Raw genomic sequence first — 19,607 nt, forward strand, 5'->3', positions numbered from 1 at the left:
TCCGATCCTCTATCCTATCCTCTATCCGATCCTCTATCCGATCCTCTATCCGATCCTCTATCCTCTCCTCTTTCCGATCCTCTATCCAGTCCTCTATCCGATCCTCTTTCCGATCCTCTATCCTATCCTCTATCCGATCCTCTATCCGATCCTCTATCCGATCCTCTATCCGATCCTCTTTCCGATCCTCTATCCGATCCTCTTTCCGATCCTCTATCCTATCCTCTATCCGATCCTCTATCCGATCCTCTATCCTCTCCTCTATCCGATCCTCTATCCAGTCCTCTATCCGATCCTCTTTCCTATCCTCTATCCGATCCTCTATCCGATCCTCTATCCTCTCCTCTATCCGATCCTCTATCCAGTCCTCTATCCGATCCTCTTTCCGATCCTCTATCCGATCCTCTATCCGATCCTCTATCCAGTCCTCTATCCGATCCTCTTTCCTATCCTCTATCCGATCCTCTATCCGATCCTCTATCCTCTCCTCTATCCGATCCTCTATCCAGTCCTCTATCCGATCCTCTATCCAGTCCTCTATCCGATCCTCTTTCCGATCCTCTATCCGATCCTCTTTCCTATCCTCTATCCGATCCTCTATCCGATCCTCTATCCTCTCCTCTATCCGATCCTCTATCCAGTCCTCTATCCGATCCTCTTTCCGATCCTCTATCCGATCCTCTTTCCGATCCCCTATCCGATCCTCTTTCCTATCCTCTATCCTATCCTCTTTCCGATCCTCTATCCGATCCTCTATCCTATCCTCTATCCGATCCTCTATCCTATCCTCTATCCTATCCTCTATCCGATCCTCTATCCTATCCTCTATCCGATCCTCTATCCGATCCTCTATCCGATCCTCTTTCCTATCCTCTATCCGATCCTCTATCCTATCCTCTTTCCGATCCTCTATCCGATCCTCTTTCCTGTCCTCTATCCGATCCTCTATCCTATCCTCTATCCGATCCTCTATCCGATCCACTATCCTATCCTCTTTCCGATCCTCTATCCTATCCTCTTTCCGATCCTCTATCCGATCCTCTATCCTCTCCTCTTTCCGATCCTCTATCCTATCCTCTTTCCGATCCTCTATCCGATCCTCTTTCCTATCCTCTATCCTATCCTCTATCCGATCCTCTATCCGATCCTCTATCCTCTCCTCTTTCCGATCCTCTATCCTATCCTCTTTCCGATCCTCTATCCTATCCTCTTTCCGATCCTCTATCCGATCCTCTTTCCTATCCTCTATCCGATCCTCTATCCGATCCTCTATCCTCTCCTCTTTCCGATCCTCTATCCTATCCTCTTTCCGATCCTCTATCCGATCCTCTTTCCTATCCTCTATCCTATCCTCTATCCGATCCTCTATCCGATCCTCTATCCTCTCCTCTTTCCGATCCTCTAACCTATCCTCTTTCCGATCCTCTATCCGATCCTCTTTCCGATCCTCTATCCGATCCTCTATCCGATCCTCTATCCTATCCTCTTTCCGATCCTCTATCCAGTCCTCTATCCGATCCTCTTTCCGATCCTCTATCCAGTCCTCTATCCGATCCTCTTTCCGATCCTCTATCCAGTCCTCTATCCGATCCTCTTTCCGATCCTCTATCCTATCCTCTATCCGATCCTCTATCCTATCCTCTCTCCAGTCCTCTATCCGATCCTCTTTCCGATCCTCTATCCAGTCCTCTATCCGATCCTCTATCCTATCCTCTCTCCAGTCCTCTATCCGATCCTCTTTCCGATCCTCTATCCAGTCCTCTTTCCGATCCTCTATCCAGTCCTCTATCCGATCCTCTATCCTATCCTCTCTCCAGTCCTCTATCCGATCCTCTTTCCGATCCTCTATCCAGTCCTCTTTCCGATCCTCTATCCAGTCCTCTATCCGATCCTCTATCCTATCCTCTATCCGATCCTCTATCCTATCCTCTATCCGATCCTCTATCCGATCCTCTATCCGATCCTCTATCCTATCCTCTATCCGATCCTCTTTTCGATCCTCTATCCAGTCCTCTATCCGATCCTCTTTCTGATCCTCTATCCGATTCTCTATCCTATCCTCTATCCGATCCTCTATCCTATCCTCTCTCCAGTCCTCTATCCGATCCTCTTTCCGATCCTCTATCCGATCCTCTATCCGATCCTCTATCCGATCCTCTATCCTATCCTCTATCCGATCCTCTATCCGATCCTCTATCCAGTCCTCTATCCTATCCTCTATCCGATCCTCTATCCGATCCTCTATCCTATCCTCTCTCCAGTCCTCTATCCGATCCTCTTTCCGATCCTCTATCCTATCCTCTATCCGATCCTCTATCCGATCCTCTATCCGATCCTCTATCCGATCCTCTATCCAGTCCTCTATCCTCTCCTCTATCCTATCCTCTATCCGATCCTCTATCCGATCCTCTATCCTATCCTCTCTCCAGTCCTCTATCCGATCCTCTATCCGATCCTCTATCCTATCCTCTATCCGATCCTCTATCCGATCCTCTATCCTATCCTCTATCCGATCCTCTATCCTCTCCTCTATCCTATACTCTATCCGATCCTCTATCCGATCCTCTATCCTATCCTCTATCCTATCCTCTATCCAATCCTCTATCCTATCCTCTATCCGATCCTCTATCCGATCCTCTATCCTATCCTCTATCCTATCCTCTATCCGATCCTCTATCCGATCCTCTATCCGATCCTCTATCCTATCCTCTATCTGATTCTCTATCCTATCCTCTATCCTATCCTCTATCCGATCCTCTATCCGATCCTCTATCCTATCCTCTATCCGATCCTCTATCCGATCCTCTATCCGATCCTCTATCCTATCCTCTATCTGATTCTCTATCCTATCCTCTATCCTATCCTCTATCCGATTCTCTATCCGATCCTCTTTCCGATCCTCTATCCGATCCTCTATCCGATCCTCTATCCGATCCTCTATCCAGTCCTCTATCCTATCCTCTATCCTATCCTCTATCCTATCCTCTATCCGATCCTCTATCCTATCCTCTCTCCAGTCCTCTATCCGATCCTCTTTCCGATCCTCTATCCAGTCCTCTATCCGATCCTCTATCCTATCCTCTATCCTATCCTCTATCCTATCCTCTATCCGATCCTCTATCCGATCCTCTATCCTATCCTCTATCCTATCCTGTATCCGATCCTCTATCCGATCCTCTATCCTATCCTCTATCCTATCCTCTATCCGATCCTCTATCCTATCCTCTCTCCAGTCCTCTATCCGATCCTCTTTCCGATCCTCTATCCTATCCTCTATCCGATCCTCTATCCGATCCTCTATCCGATCCTCTATCCGATCCTCTATCCTATCCTCTATCCGATCCTCTCTCCAGTCCTCTATCCGATCCTCTATCCGCTCCTCTATCCTATCCTCTATCCTATCCTCTATCCGATCCTCTTTCCGATCCTCTATCCGATCCTCTTTCCGATCCTCTATCCTATCCTCTATCCGATCCTCTATCCGATCCTCTATCCTCTCCTCTATCCGATCCTCTATCCAGTCCTCTATCCGATCCTCTTTCCTATCCTCTATCCGATCCTCTATCCGATCCTCTATCCTCTCCTCTATCCGATCCTCTATCCAGTCCTCTATCCGATCCTCTTTCCGATCCTCTATCCGATCCTCTATCCGATCCTCTATCCAGTCCTCTATCCGATCCTCTTTCCTATCCTCTATCCGATCCTCTATCCGATCCTCTATCCTCTCCTCTATCCGATCCTCTATCCAGTCCTCTATCCGATCCTCTATCCAGTCCTCTATCCGATCCTCTTTCCGATCCTCTATCCGATCCTCTTTCCTATCCTCTATCCGATCCTCTATCCGATCCTCTATCCTCTCCTCTATCCGATCCTCTATCCAGTCCTCTATCCGATCCTCTTTCCGATCCTCTATCCGATCCTCTTTCCGATCCCCTATCCGATCCTCTTTCCTATCCTCTATCCTATCCTCTTTCCGATCCTCTATCCGATCCTCTATCCTATCCTCTATCCGATCCTCTATCCTATCCTCTATCCTATCCTCTATCCGATCCTCTATCCTATCCTCTATCCGATCCTCTATCCGATCCTCTATCCGATCCTCTTTCCTATCCTCTATCCGATCCTCTATCCTATCCTCTTTCCGATCCTCTATCCGATCCTCTTTCCTGTCCTCTATCCGATCCTCTATCCTATCCTCTATCCGATCCTCTATCCGATCCACTATCCTATCCTCTTTCCGATCCTCTATCCTATCCTCTTTCCGATCCTCTATCCGATCCTCTATCCTCTCCTCTTTCCGATCCTCTATCCTATCCTCTTTCCGATCCTCTATCCGATCCTCTTTCCTATCCTCTATCCTATCCTCTATCCGATCCTCTATCCGATCCTCTATCCTCTCCTCTTTCCGATCCTCTATCCTATCCTCTTTCCGATCCTCTATCCTATCCTCTTTCCGATCCTCTATCCGATCCTCTTTCCTATCCTCTATCCGATCCTCTATCCGATCCTCTATCCTCTCCTCTTTCCGATCCTCTATCCTATCCTCTTTCCGATCCTCTATCAGATCCTCTTTCCTATCCTCTATCCTATCCTCTATCCGATCCTCTATCCGATCCTCTATCCTCTCCTCTTTCCGATCCTCTATCCTATCCTCTTTCCGATCCTCTATCCGATCCTCTTTCCGATCCTCTATCCGATCCTCTATCCGATCCTCTATCCTATCCTCTTTCCGATCCTCTATCCAGTCCTCTATCCGATCCTCTTTCCGATCCTCTATCCAGTCCTCTATCCGATCCTCTTTCCGATCCTCTATCCAGTCCTCTATCCGATCCTCTTTCCGATCCTCTATCCTATCCTCTATCCGATCCTCTATCCTATCCTCTCTCCAGTCCTCTATCCGATCCTCTTTCCGATCCTCTATCCAGTCCTCTATCCGATCCTCTATCCTATCCTCTCTCCAGTCCTCTATCCGATCCTCTTTCCGATCCTCTATCCAGTCCTCTTTCCGATCCTCTATCCAGTCCTCTATCCGATCCTCTATCCTATCCTCTCTCCAGTCCTCTATCCGATCCTCTTTCCGATCCTCTATCCAGTCCTCTTTCCGATCCTCTATCCAGTCCTCTATCCGATCCTCTATCCGATCCTCTATCCGATCCTCTATCCTATCCTCTATCCGATCCTCTTTTCGATCCTCTATCCAGTCCTCTATCCGATCCTCTTTCTGATCCTCTATCCGATTCTCTATCCTATCCTCTATCCGATCCTCTATCCTATCCTCTCTCCAGTCCTCTATCCGATCCTCTTTCCGATCCTCTATCCGATCCTCTATCCGATCCTCTATCCGATCCTCTATCCTATCCTCTATCCGATCCTCTATCCGATCCTCTATCCAGTCCTCTATCCGATCCTCTTTCCGATCCTCTATCCTATCCTCTATCCGATCCTCTATCCGATCCTCTATCCGATCCTCTATCCGATCCTCTATCCAGTCCTCTATCCGATCCTCTTTCCGATCCTCTATCCTATCCTCTATCCGATCCTCTATCCGATCCTCTATCCGATCCTCTATCCGATCCTCTATCCAGTCCTCTATCCTCTCCTCTATCCTATCCTCTATCCGATCCTCTATCCGATCCTCTATCCTATCCTCTCTCCAGTCCTCTATCCTATCCTCTATCCGATCCTCTATCCTATCCTCTATCCGATCCTCTATCCGATCCTCTATCCTATCCTCTATCCGATCCTCTTTCCTATCCTCTATCCTATACTCTATCCGATCCTCTATCCGATCCTCTATCCTATCCTCTATCCTATCCTCTATCCGATCCTCTATCCTATCCTCTATCCTATCCTCTATCCGATCCTCTATCCGATCCTCTATCCTATCCTCTATCCTATCCTCTATCCGATCCTCTATCCGATCCTCTATCCGATCCTCTATCCTATCCTCTATCTGATTCTCTATCCTATCCTCTATCCTATCCTCTATCCGATCCTCTATCCGATCCTCTATCCTATCCTCTATCCGATCCTCTATCCGATCCTCTATCCGATCCTCTATCCTATCCTCTATCCTATCCTCTATCTGATTCTCTATCCTATCCTCTATCCTATCCTCTATCCGATTCTCTATCCGATCCTCTTTCCGATCCTCTATCCGATCCTCTATCCGATCCTCTATCCGATCCTCTATCCAGTCCTCTATCCTATCCTCTATCCTATCCTCTATCCTATCCTCTATCCGATCCTCTATCCTATCCTCTCTCCAGTCCTCTATCCGATCCTCTTTCCGATCCTCTATCCAGTCCTCTATCCGATCCTCTATCCTATCCTCTATCCTATCCTCTATCCTATCCTCTATCCGATCCTCTATCCGATCCTCTATCCTATCCTCTATCCTATCCTCTATCCGATCCTCTATCCGATCCTCTATCCTATCCTCTATCCTATCCTCTATCCGATCCTCTATCCTATCCTCTCTCCAGTCCTCTATCCGATCCTCTTTCCGATCCTCTATCCTATCCTCTATCCGATCCTCTATCCGATCCTCTATCCGATCCTCTATCCGATCCTCTCTCCAGTCCTCTATCCGATCCTCTATCCGCTCCTCTATCCTATCCTCTATCCTATCCTCTATCCGATCCTCTATCCGATCCTCTATCCTATCCTCTATCCTATCCTCTATCCGATCCTCTATCCTATCCTCTCTCCAGTCCTCTATCCGATCCTCTTTCCGATCCTCTATCCTATCCTCTATCCTATCCTCTATCCGATCCTCTATCCGATCCTCTATCCGATCCTCTATCCGATCCTCTATCCTATCCTCTATCCGATCCTCTATCCGATCCTCTATCCTATCCTCTATCCTATCCTCTATCCGATCCGCTATCCGATCCTCTATCCGATCCTCTATCCTATCCTCTCTCCAGTCCTCTATCCTATCCTCTTTCCGATCCTCTATCCAGTCCTCTATCCGATCCTCTATCCGATCCTCTATCCGATCCTCTATCCGATCCTCTATCCTATCCTCTATCCGATCCTCTATCCGATCCTCTATCCTATCCTCTATCCAGTCCTCTATCCTATCCTCTATCCTATCCTCTATCCGATCCTCTATCCTATCCTCTCTCCAGTCCTCTATCCAATCCTCTTTCCGATCCTCTATCCAGTCCTCTATCCGATCCTCTATCCGATCCTCTATCCTATCCTCTATCCGATCCTCTATCCTATCCTCTCTCCAGTCCTCTATCCGATCCTCTTTCCGATCCTCTATCCGATCCTCGATCCGATCCTCTATCCTATCCTCTATCCTATCCTCTATCCGATCCTCTATCCTATCCTCTCTCCAGTCCTCTATCCGATCCTCTTTCCGATCCTCTATCCAGTCCTCTATCCGATCCTCTATCCGATCCTCTATCCTATCCTCTATCCGATCCTCTATCCTATCCTCTATCCTATCCTCTATCCTATCCTCTATCCGATCCTCTATCCTATCCTCTCTCCAGTACTCTATCCGATCCTCCTTCCGATCCTCTATCCGATCCTCTATCCGATCCTCTATCCGATCCTCTATCCTATCCTCTCTCCAGTCCTCTATCCGATCCTCTTTCCGATCCTCTATCCGATCCTCCATCCGATCCTCTATCCGATTCTCTATCCGATTCTCTATCCTATCCTCTATCCGATCCTCTATCCTATCCTTTATCCGATCCTCTATCCTATCCTCTATCCGATTCTCTATCCGATTCTCTATCCTATCCTCTATCCTATCCTCTATCCGATCCTCTATCCTATCCTCTATCCTATCCTCTATCCGATCCTCTATCCGATCCTCTATCCTATCCTCTATCCGATTCTCTATCCTATCCTCTATCCGATCCTCTATCCTATCCTCTATCCGATCCTCTATCCGATCCTCTATCCTATCCTCTATCCTATCCTCTATCCGTTCCTCTATCCTATCCTCTATCCGATCCTCTATCCGATCCTCTATCCTATCCTCTATCCGATCCTCTATCCGATCCTCTATCCTATCCTCTATCCGATCCTCTATCCGATCCTCTATCCTATCCTCTATCCAGTCCTCTATCCGATCCTCTATCCGATCCTCTATCCGATCCTCTATCCTATCCTCTATCCGATCCTCTATCCTATCCTCTATCCAGTCCTCTATCCGATCCTCTTTCCAATCCTCTATCCAGTCCTCTATCCGATCCTCTATCCGATCCTCTATCCGATCCTCTATCCTATCCTCTATCCGATCCTCTATCCTATCCTCTATCCTATCCTCTATCCTATCCTCTATCCGATCCTCTATCCGATCCTCTATCCTATCCTCTATCCTATCCTCTATCCGATCCTCTATCCTATCCTCTATCCTATCCTCTTTCCGATCCTCTATCCTATCCTCTATCCGATCCTCTATCCTATTCTCTATCCTATCCTCTATCCTATCCTCTATCCGATCCTCTATCTTATCCTCTATCCTATCCTCTATCCTATCCTCTATCCGATCCTCTATCCTATCCTCTATCCTATCCTCTATCCTATCCTCTATCCGATCCTCTATCCGATCCTCTATCCTATCCTCTATCCTATCCTCTATCCGATCCTCTATCCTATCCTCTATCCTATCCTCTATCTGATCCTCTATCCGATCCTCTATCCTATCCTCTATCCTATCCTCTATCCGATCCTCTATCCGATCCTCTATCCGATCCTCTATCCGATTCTCTGTCCTATCCTCTATCCGATCCTCTATCCGATCCTCTATCCTATCCTCTATCCGATCCTCTATCCGATCCTCTATCCTATCCTCTATCCGATCCTCTATCCGATCCTCTATCCGATCCTCTATCCGATTCTCTATCCTATCCTCTATCCGATCCTCTATCCGATCCTCTATCCTATCCTCTATCCTATCCTCTATCCGATCCTCTATCCGATCCTCTATCCGATTCTCTATCCTATCCTCTATCCGATCCTCTATCCTATCCTCTATCCTATCCTCTATCCGATCCTCTATCCGATCCTCTATCCTATCCTCTATCCGATCCTCTATCCTATCCTCTATCCTATCCTCTATCCTATCCTCTATCCGATCCTCTATCCGATCCTCTATCCGATCCTCTATCCGATTCTCTGTCCTATCCTCTATCCGATCCTCTATCCGATCCTCTATCCTATCCTCTATCCGATCCTCTATCCGATCCTCTATCCTATCCTCTATCCGATCCTCTATCCGATCCTCTATCCGATCCTCTATCCGATTCTCTATCCTATCCTCTATCCGATCCTCTATCCGATCCTCTATCCTATCCTCTATCCTATCCTCTATCCGATCCTCTATCCGATCCTCTATCCGATTCTCTATCCTATCCTATATCCGATCCTCTATCCGATCCTCTATCCGATCCTCTATCCTATCCTCTATCCTATCCTCTATCCGATCCTCTATCCGATCCTCTATCCTATCCTCTATCCGATCCTCTATCCAGTCCTCTATCCTATCCTCTATCCGATCCTCTATCCTATTCTCTATCCTATCCTCTATCCTATCCTCTATCCGATCCTCTATCCTATCCTCTATCCTATCCTCTATCCTATCCTCTATCCGATCCTCTATCCGATCCTCTATCCTATCCTCTATCCTATCCTCTATCCGATCCGCTATCCGATCCTCTATCCGATCCTCTATCCTATCCTCTCTCCAGTCCTCTATCCTATCCTCTTTCCGATCCTCTATCCAGTCCTCTATCCGATCCTCTATCCGATCCTCTATCCGATCCTCTATCCGATCCTCTATCCTATCCTCTATCCGATCCTCTATCCGATCCTCTATCCTATCCTCTATCCAGTCCTCTATCCTATCCTCTATCCTATCCTCTATCCTATCCTCTATCCGATCCTCTATCCTATCCTCTCTCCAGTCCTCTATCCAATCCTCTTTCCGATCCTCTATCCAGTCCTCTATCCGATCCTCTATCCGATCCTCTATCCTATCCTCTATCCGATCCTCTATCCTATCCTCTATCCGATCCTCTATCCTATCCTCTCTCCAGTCCTCTATCCGATCCTCTTTCCGATCCTCTATCCGATCCTCGATCCGATCCTCTATCCTATCCTCTATCCTATCCTCTATCCGATCCTCTATCCTATCCTCTCTCCAGTCCTCTATCCGATCCTCTTTCCGATCCTCTATCCAGTCCTCTATCCGATCCTCTATCCGATCCTCTATCCTATCCTCTATCCGATCCTCTATCCTATCCTCTATCCTATCCTCTATCCTATCCTCTATCCGATCCTCTATCCTATCCTCTCTCCAGTCCTCTATCCGATCCTCCTTCCGATCCTCTATCCGATCCTCTATCCGATCCTCTATCCGATCCTCTATCCTATCCTCTCTCCAGTCCTCTATCCGATCCTCTTTCCGATCCTCTATCCGATCCTCCATCCGATCCTCTATCCGATTCTCTATCCGATTCTCTATCCTATCCTCTATCCGATCCTCTATCCTATCCTTTATCCGATCCTCTATCCTATCCTCTATCCGATTCTCTATCCGATTCTCTATCCTATCCTCTATCCTATCCTCTATCCGATCCTCTATCCTATCCTCTATCCTATCCTCTATCCGATCCTCTATCCGATCCTCTATCCTATCCTCTATCCGATTCTCTATCCTATCCTCTATCCGATCCTCTATCCTATCCTCTATCCGATCCTCTATCCGATCCTCTATCCTATCCTCTATCCTATCCTCTATCCGATCCTCTATCCTATCCTCTATCCGATCCTCTATCTGATCCTCTATCCTATCCTCTATCCGATCCTCTATCCGATCCTCTATCCTATCCTCTATCCGATCCTCTATCCGATCCTCTATCCTATCCTCTATCCAGTCCTCTATCCGATCCTCTATCCGATCCTCTATCCGATCCTCTATCCTATCCTCTATCCGATCCTCTATCCTATCCTCTATCCAGTCCTCTATCCGATCCTCTTTCCAATCCTCTATCCAGTCCTCTATCCGATCCTCTATCCGATCCTCTATCCGATCCTCTATCCTATCCTCTATCCGATCCTCTATCCTATCCTCTATCCTATCCTCTATCCTATCCTCTATCCGATCCTCTATCCGATCCTCTATCCTATCCTCTATCCTATCCTCTATCCGATCCTCTATCCTATCCTCTATCCTATCCTCTTTCCGATCCTCTATCCTATCCTCTATCCGATCCTCTATCCTATTCTCTATCCTATCCTCTATCCTATCCTCTATCCGATCCTCTATCTTATCCTCTATCCTATCCTCTATCCTATCCTCTATCCGATCCTCTATCCTATCCTCTATCCTATCCTCTATCCTATCCTCTATCCGATCCTCTATCCGATCCTCTATCCTATCCTCTATCCTATCCTCTATCCGATCCTCTATCCTATCCTCTATCCTATCCTCTATCTGATCCTCTATCCGATCCTCTATCCTATCCTCTATCCTATCCTCTATCCGATCCTCTATCCGATCCTCTATCCGATCCTCTATCCGATTCTCTGTCCTATCCTCTATCCGATCCTCTATCCGATCCTCTATCCTATCCTCTATCCGATCCTCTATCCGATCCTCTATCCTATCCTCTATCCGATCCTCTATCCGATCCTCTATCCGATCCTCTATCCGATTCTCTATCCTATCCTCTATCCGATCCTCTATCCGATCCTCTATCCTATCCTCTATCCTATCCTCTATCCGATCCTCTATCCGATCCTCTATCCGATTCTCTATCCTATCCTCTATCCGATCCTCTATCCTATCCTCTATCCTATCCTCTATCCGATCCTCTATCCGATCCTCTATCCTATCCTCTATCCGATCCTCTATCCTATCCTCTATCCTATCCTCTATCCTATCCTCTATCCGATCCTCTATCCGATCCTCTATCCGATTCTCTGTCCTATCCTCTATCCGATCCTCTATCCGATCCTCTATCCTATCCTCTATCCGATCCTCTATCCGATCCTCTATCCTATCCTCTATCCGATCCTCTATCCGATCCTCTATCCGATCCTCTATCCGATTCTCTATCCTATCCTCTATCCGATCCTCTATCCGATCCTCTATCCTATCCTCTATCCTATCCTCTATCCGATCCTCTATCCGATCCTCTATCCGATTCTCTATCCTATCCTATATCCGATCCTCTATCCGATCCTCTATCCGATCCTCTATCCTATCCTCTATCCTATCCTCTATCCGATCCTCTATCCGATCCTCTATCCTATCCTCTATCCGATCCTCTATCCAGTCCTCTATCCTATCCTCTATCCGATCCTCTATCCTATTCTCTATCCTATCCTCTATCCTATCCTCTATCCGATCCTCTATCCTATCCTCTATCCTATCCTCTATCCTATCCTCTATCCGATCCTCTATCCGATCCTCTATCCTATCCTCTATCCTATCCTCTATCCGATCCTCTATCCGATCCTCTATCCTATCCTCTATCCTATCCTCTATCCGATCCTCTATCCGATCCTCTATCCTATCCTCTATCCTATCCTCTATCCGATCCTCTATCCTATCCTCTATCCTATCCTCTATCCGATCCTCTATCCTATCCTCTATCCTATCCTCTATCCTATCCTCTATCCGATCCTCTATCCTATCCTCTATCCGATCCTCTATCCGATCCTCTATCCTATCCTCTATCCTATCCTCTATCCTATCATCTTTCCGATCCTCTATCCGATCCTCTATCCGATCCTCTATCCTATCCTCTTTCCGATCCTCTATCCGATCCTCTATCCTATCCTCTATCCGATCCTCTATCCTATCCTCTTTCCGATCCCCTATCCGATCCTCTATCCTATCCTCTATCCGATCCTCTATCCTATCCTCTATCCGATCCTCTATCCGATCCTCTATCCAGTCCTCTATCCTATCCTCTATCCTATCCTCTATCCGATCCTCTATCCGATCCTCTATCCGATCCTCTATCCTATCCTCTATCCGATCCTCTATCCTATCCTCTATCCGATCCTCTATCCGATCCTCTATCCTATCCTCTATCCGATTCTCTATCCTATCCTCTATCCGATCCTCTATTCGATCCTCTATCCTATCCTCTATCCGATCCTCTATCCGATCCTCTATCCGATCCTCTATCCGATCCTCTATCCTATCCTCTATCCTATCCTCTATCCGATCCTCTATCCGATCCTCTATCCTATCCTCTATCCGATCCTCTATCCGATCCTCTATCCGATTCTCTATCCTATCCTCTATCCGCTCCTCTATCCTATCCTCTATCCGATCCTCTATCCTATCCTCAATCCGATCCTCTATCCTATCCTCTATCCGATCCTCTATCCGATCCTCTATCCTCTCCTCTATCCGATCCTCTATCCTATCCTCTTTCCGATCCTCTATCCTATCCTCTATCCGATCCTCTATCCGATCCTCTATCCGATCCTCTATCCTATCCTCTATCCGATCCTCTATCCTATCCTCTATCCTATCCTCTATCCGATCCTCTATCCTATCCTCTATCCTATCCTCTATCCGATCCTCTATCCTATCCTCTATCCTATCCTCTATCCGATCCTCTATCCGATCCTCTATCCTATCCTCTATCCGATCCTCTATCCGATCCTCTATCCTATCCTCTATCCTATCCTCTATCCTATTCTCTTTCCGATCCTCTATCCTATCCTCTATCCGATCCTCTATCCTATCCTCTATCCGATCCTCTATCCGATCCTCTATCCTATCCTCTATCCGATCCTCTATCCTATCCTCTATCCTATCCTCTATCCGATTATCTATCCTATCCTCTATCCTATCCTCTATCCTATCCTCTATCCTATCCTCTTTCCGATCCTCTATCCTATCCTCTATCCGATCCTCTATCCTATCCTCTATCCGATCCTCTATCCTATCCTCTATCCTATCCTCTTTCCGATCCTCTATCCTATCCTCTATCCGATCCTCTATCCTATCCTCTATCCTATCCTCTATCCTATCCTCTATCCTATCCTCTTTCCGATCCTCTATCCTATCCTCTATCCGATCCTCTATCCTATCCTCTATCCGATCCTCTATCCGATCCTCTATCCTATCCTCTATCCGATCCTCTAACCTATCCTCTATCCTATCCTCTTTCCGATCCTCTATCCTATCCTCTATCCGATCCTCTATCCTATCCTCTATCCGATCCTCTATCCTATCCTCTATCCTATCCTCTTTCCGATCCTCTATCCTATCCTCTATCCTATCCTCTTCCGATCCTCTATCCTATCCTCTATCCGATCCTCTATCCTATCCTCTATCCGATCCTCTATCCTATCCTCTATCCTATCCTCTTTCCGATCCTCTATCCTATCCTCTATCCGATCCTCTATCCTATCCTCTATCCTATCCTCTATCCTATCCTCTATCCTATCCTCTTTCCGATCCTCTATCCTATCCTCTATCCGATCCTCTATCCGATCCTCTATCCTATCCTCTATCCTATCCTCTTTCCGATCCTCTATCCTATCCTCTATCCGATCCTCTATCCTATCCTCTATCCGATCCTCTATCCGATCCTCTATCATATCCTCTATCCGATCCTCTATCCTATCCTCTATCCGATCCTCTATCCGATCCTCTATCCTATCCTCTATCCGATCCTCTATCCTATCCTCTATCCGATCCTCTATCCTATCCTCTATCCGATCCTCTATCCGATCCTCTATCCTATCCTCTATCCGATCCTCTATCCTATCCTCTATCCTATCCTCTATCCTATCCTCTATCCGATCCTCTATCCTATCCTCTATCCGATCCTCTATCCTATCCTCTATCCTATCCTCTATCCTATCCTCTTTCCGATCCTCTATCCTATCCTCTATCCGATCCTCTATCCGATCCTCTATCCTATCCTCTATCCTATCCTCTAGCCGATCCTCTATCCTATCCTCTATCCGATCCTCTATCCTATCCTCTATCCTATCCTCTATCCTATCCTCTTTCCGATCCTCTATCCTATCCTCTATCCGATCCTCTATCCGATCCTCTATCCTATCCTCTATCCTATCCTCTATCCTATCCTCTATCCGATCCTCTTTCCGATCCTCTATCCGATCCTCTATCCTATCCTCTATCCGATCCTCTATCCGATCCCCTATCCTATCCTCTATCCGATCCTCTTTCCTATCCTCTATCCGATCCTCTATCCGATCCTCTATCCTATCCTCTATCCGATCCTCTATCCTATCCTCTATCCGATCCTCTATCCTATCCTCTATCCTATCCTCTATCCTATCCTCAATCCGATCCTCTATCCTATCCTCTATCCGATCCTCTATCCTATCCTCTATCCTATCCTCTATCCTATCCTCTTTCCGATCCTCTATCCTATCCTCTATCCGATCCTCTATCCGATCCTCTATCCTATCCTCTATCCGATCCTCTATCCTATCCTCTATCCGATCCTCTATCCTATCCTCTATCCTATTCTCTATCCTATCCTCTATCCGATCCTCTATCCTATCCTCTATCCGATCCTCTATCCGATCCTCTATCCTATCCACTATCCGATCCTCTATCCTATCCTCTATCCTATCCTCTTTCCGATCCTCTATCCTATCCTCTATCCGATCCTCTATCCGATCCTCTATCCTATCCTCTATCCTATCCTCTATCCGATCCTCTATCCTATCCTCTATCCGATCCTCTATCCTATCCTCTATCCTATCCTCTATCCTATCCTCTTTCCGATCCTCTATCCGATCCTCTATCCTATCCTCTATCCGATCCTCTATCCTATCCTCTATCCTATCCTCTATCCTATCCTCTATCCTATCCTCCATCCTATCCTCTATCCTATCCTCTATCCTATCCTGTATCCGATCCTCTATCCGATCCTCTATCCTATCCTCTATCCTATCCTCTATCCGATCCTCTATCCGATCCTCTATCCGATCCTCTATCCTATCCTCTATCCTATCCTCTTTCCGATCCTCTATCCTATCCTCTATCCGATCCTCTATCCTATCCTCTATCCGATCCTCTATCCGATCCTCTATCCTATCCTCTATCCGATCCTCTATCCTATCCTCTATCCTATCCTCTATCCGATCCTCTATCCGATCCTCTATCCTATCCTCTATCCTATCCTCTATCCGATCCTCTATCCGATCCTCTATCCTATCCTCTATCCGATCCTCTATCCTATCCTCTATCCGATCCTCTATCCGATCCTCTATCCTATCCTCTATCCGATCCTCTATCCTATCCTCTATCCGATCCTCTATCCTATCCTCTATCCTATCCTCTATCCGATCCTCTATCCTATCCTCTATCCTATCCTCTATCCGATCCTCTATCCTATCCTCTATCCGATCCTCTATCCGATCCTCTATCCGATCCTCTATCCTATCCTCTATCCGATCCTCTATCCGATCCTCTATCCTATCCTCTATCCAGTCCTCTATCCGATCCTCTATCCGATCCTCTATCCGATCCTCTATCCTATCCTCTATCCGATCCTCTATCCTGTCCTCTATCCAGTCCTCTATCCGATCCTCTTTCCGATCCTCTATCCAGTCCTCTATCCGATCCTCTATCCGATCCTCTATCCGATCCTCTATCCTATCATCTATCCGATCCTCTATCCTATCCTCTATCCTATCCTCTATCCGATCCTCTATCCGATCCTCTATCCGATCCTCTATCCTATCCTCTATCCGATCCTCTATCCGATCCTCTATCCTATCCTCTATCCTATCCTCTTTCCGATCCTCTATCCTATCCTCTATCCGATCCTCTATCCTATTCTCTATCCTATCCTCTATCCTATCCTCTATCCGATCCTCTATCCTATCCTCTATCCTATCCTCTATCCTATCCTCTATCCGATCCTCTATCCTATCCTCTATCCTATCCTCTATCCTATCCTCTATCCGATCCTCTATCCTATCCTCTATCCTATCCTCTATCCGATCCTCTATCCTATCCTCTATCCTATCCTCTATCCGATCCTCTATCCGATCCTCTATCCTATCCTCTATCCTATCCTCTATCCGATCCTCTATCCGATCCTCTATCCGATCCTCTATCCGATTCTCTATCCTATCCTCTATCCGATCCTCTATCCGATCCTCTATCCGATCCTCTATCCTATCCTCTATCCTATCCTCTATCCGATCCTCTATCCGATCCTCTATCCTATCCTCTATCCGATCCTCTATCCGATCCTCTATCCGATCCTCTATCCGATTCTCTATCCTATCCTCTATCCGATCCTCTATCCGATCCTCTATCCTATCCTCTATCCGATCCTCTATCCGATCCTCTATCCGATCCTCTATCCGATTCTCTATCCTATCCTCTATCCGATCCTCTATCCGATCCTCTATCCGATCCTCTATCCTATCCTCTATCCGATCCTCTATCCGATCCTCTATCCTATCCTCTATCCTATCCTCTATCCTATCCTCTATCCGATCCTCTATCCTATCCTCTATCCAGTCCTCTATCCTATCCTCTATCCGATCCTCTATCCTATTCTCTATCCTATCCTCTATCCTATCCTCTATCCGATCCTCTATCCTATCCTCTATCCTATCCTCTATCCTATCCTCTATCCTATCCTCTATCCGATCCTCTATCCGATCCTCTATCCTATCCTCTATCCTATCCTCTATCCGATCCTCTATCCTATCCTCTATCCTATCCTCTATCCTATCCTCTATCCGATCCTCTATCCGATCCTCTATCCTATCCTCTATCCTATCCTCTATCCGATCCTCTATCCTATCCTCTATCCTATCCTCTATCCTATCCTCTATCCTATCCTCTATCCGATCCTCTATCCTATCCTCTATCCTATCCTCTATCCGATCCTCTATCCTATCCTCTATCCTATCCTCTATCCGATCCTCTATCCGATCCTCTATCCTATCCTCTATCCTATCCTCTTTCCGATCCTCTATCCGATCCTCTATCCGATCCTCTATCCTATCCTCTTTCCGATCCTCTATCCGATCCTCTATCCTATCCTCTATCCGATCCTCTATCCTATCCTCTTTCCGATCCTCTATCCGATCCTCTATCCTATCCTCTATCCGATCCTCTATCCTATCCTCTATCCGATCCTCTATCCGATCCTCAATCCAGTCCTCTATCCTATCCTCTATCCTATCCTCTATCCGATCCTCTATCCGATCCTCTATCCGATCCTCTATCCTATCCTCTATCCGATCCTCTATCCTATCCTCTATCCGATCCTCTATCCGATCCTCTATCCTATCCTCTATCCGATTCTCTATCCTATCCTCTATCCGATCCTCTATCCGATCCTCTATCCGATCCTCTATCCGATCCTCTATCCTATCCTCTATCCGATCCTCTATCCGATCCTCTATCCGATCCTCTATCCGATCCTCTATCCTATCCTCTATCCGATCCTCTATCCGATCCTCTATCCTATCCTCTATCCGATCCTCTATCCTATCCTCTATCCTATCCTCTATCCGATCCTCTATCCGATCCTCTATCCGATTCTCTATCCTATCCTCTATCCGATCCTCTATCCTATCCTCTATCCGATCCTCTATCCTATCCTCTATCCGATCCTCTATCTTATCCTCTATCCGATCCTCTATCCGATCCTCTATCCTCTCCTCTATCCGATCCTCTATCCTATCCTCTTTCCGATCCTCTATCCTATCCTCTATCCGATCCTCTATCCGATCCTCTATCCGATCCTCTATCCTATCCTCTATCCTATCCTCTATCCGATCCTCTATCCTATCCTCTATCCTATCCTCTATCCGATCCTCTATCCTATCCTCTATCCTATCCTCTATCCTATCCTCTATCCGATCCTCTATCCTATCCTCTATCCTATCCTCTATCCTATCCTCTATCCGATCCTCTATCCGATCCTCTATCCTATCCTCTATCCGATCCTCTATCCGATCCTCTATCCTATCCTCTATCCTATCCTCTATCCTATCCTCTTTCCGATCCTCTATCCGATCCTCTATCCTATCCTCTATCCGATCCTCTATCCGATCCTCTTTCCTATCCTCTATCCGATCCTCTATCCTATCCTCTATCCTATCCTCTATCCGATCCTCTATCCTATCCTCTATCCTATCCTCTATCCTATCCTCTATCCTATCCTCTTTCCGATCCTCTATCCTATCCTCTATCCGATCCTCTATCCTATCCTCTATCCGATCCTCTATCCTATCCTCTATCCTATCCTCTTTCCGATCCTCTATCCTATCCTCTATCCGATCCTCTATCCTATCCTCTATCCTATCCTCTATCCTATCCTCTATCCTATCCTCTTTCCGATCCTCTATCCTATCCTCTATCCGATCCTCTATCCTATCCTCTATCCGATCCTCTATCCGATCCTCTATCCTATCCTCTATCCGATCCTCTAACCTATCCTCTATCCTATCCTCTTTCCGATCCTCTATCCTATCCTCTATCCGATCCTCTATCCTATCCTCTATCCGATCCTCTATCCTATCCTCTATCCTATCCTCTTTCCGATCCTTTATCCTATCCTCTATCCTATCCTCTTCCGATCCTCTATCCTATCCTCTAT

Source organism: Heterodontus francisci, chromosome 8, assembly GCF_036365525.1.
Source record: "Heterodontus francisci isolate sHetFra1 chromosome 8, sHetFra1.hap1, whole genome shotgun sequence".
Classification (NCBI taxonomy): Eukaryota; Metazoa; Chordata; class Chondrichthyes; order Heterodontiformes; family Heterodontidae; genus Heterodontus; species Heterodontus francisci.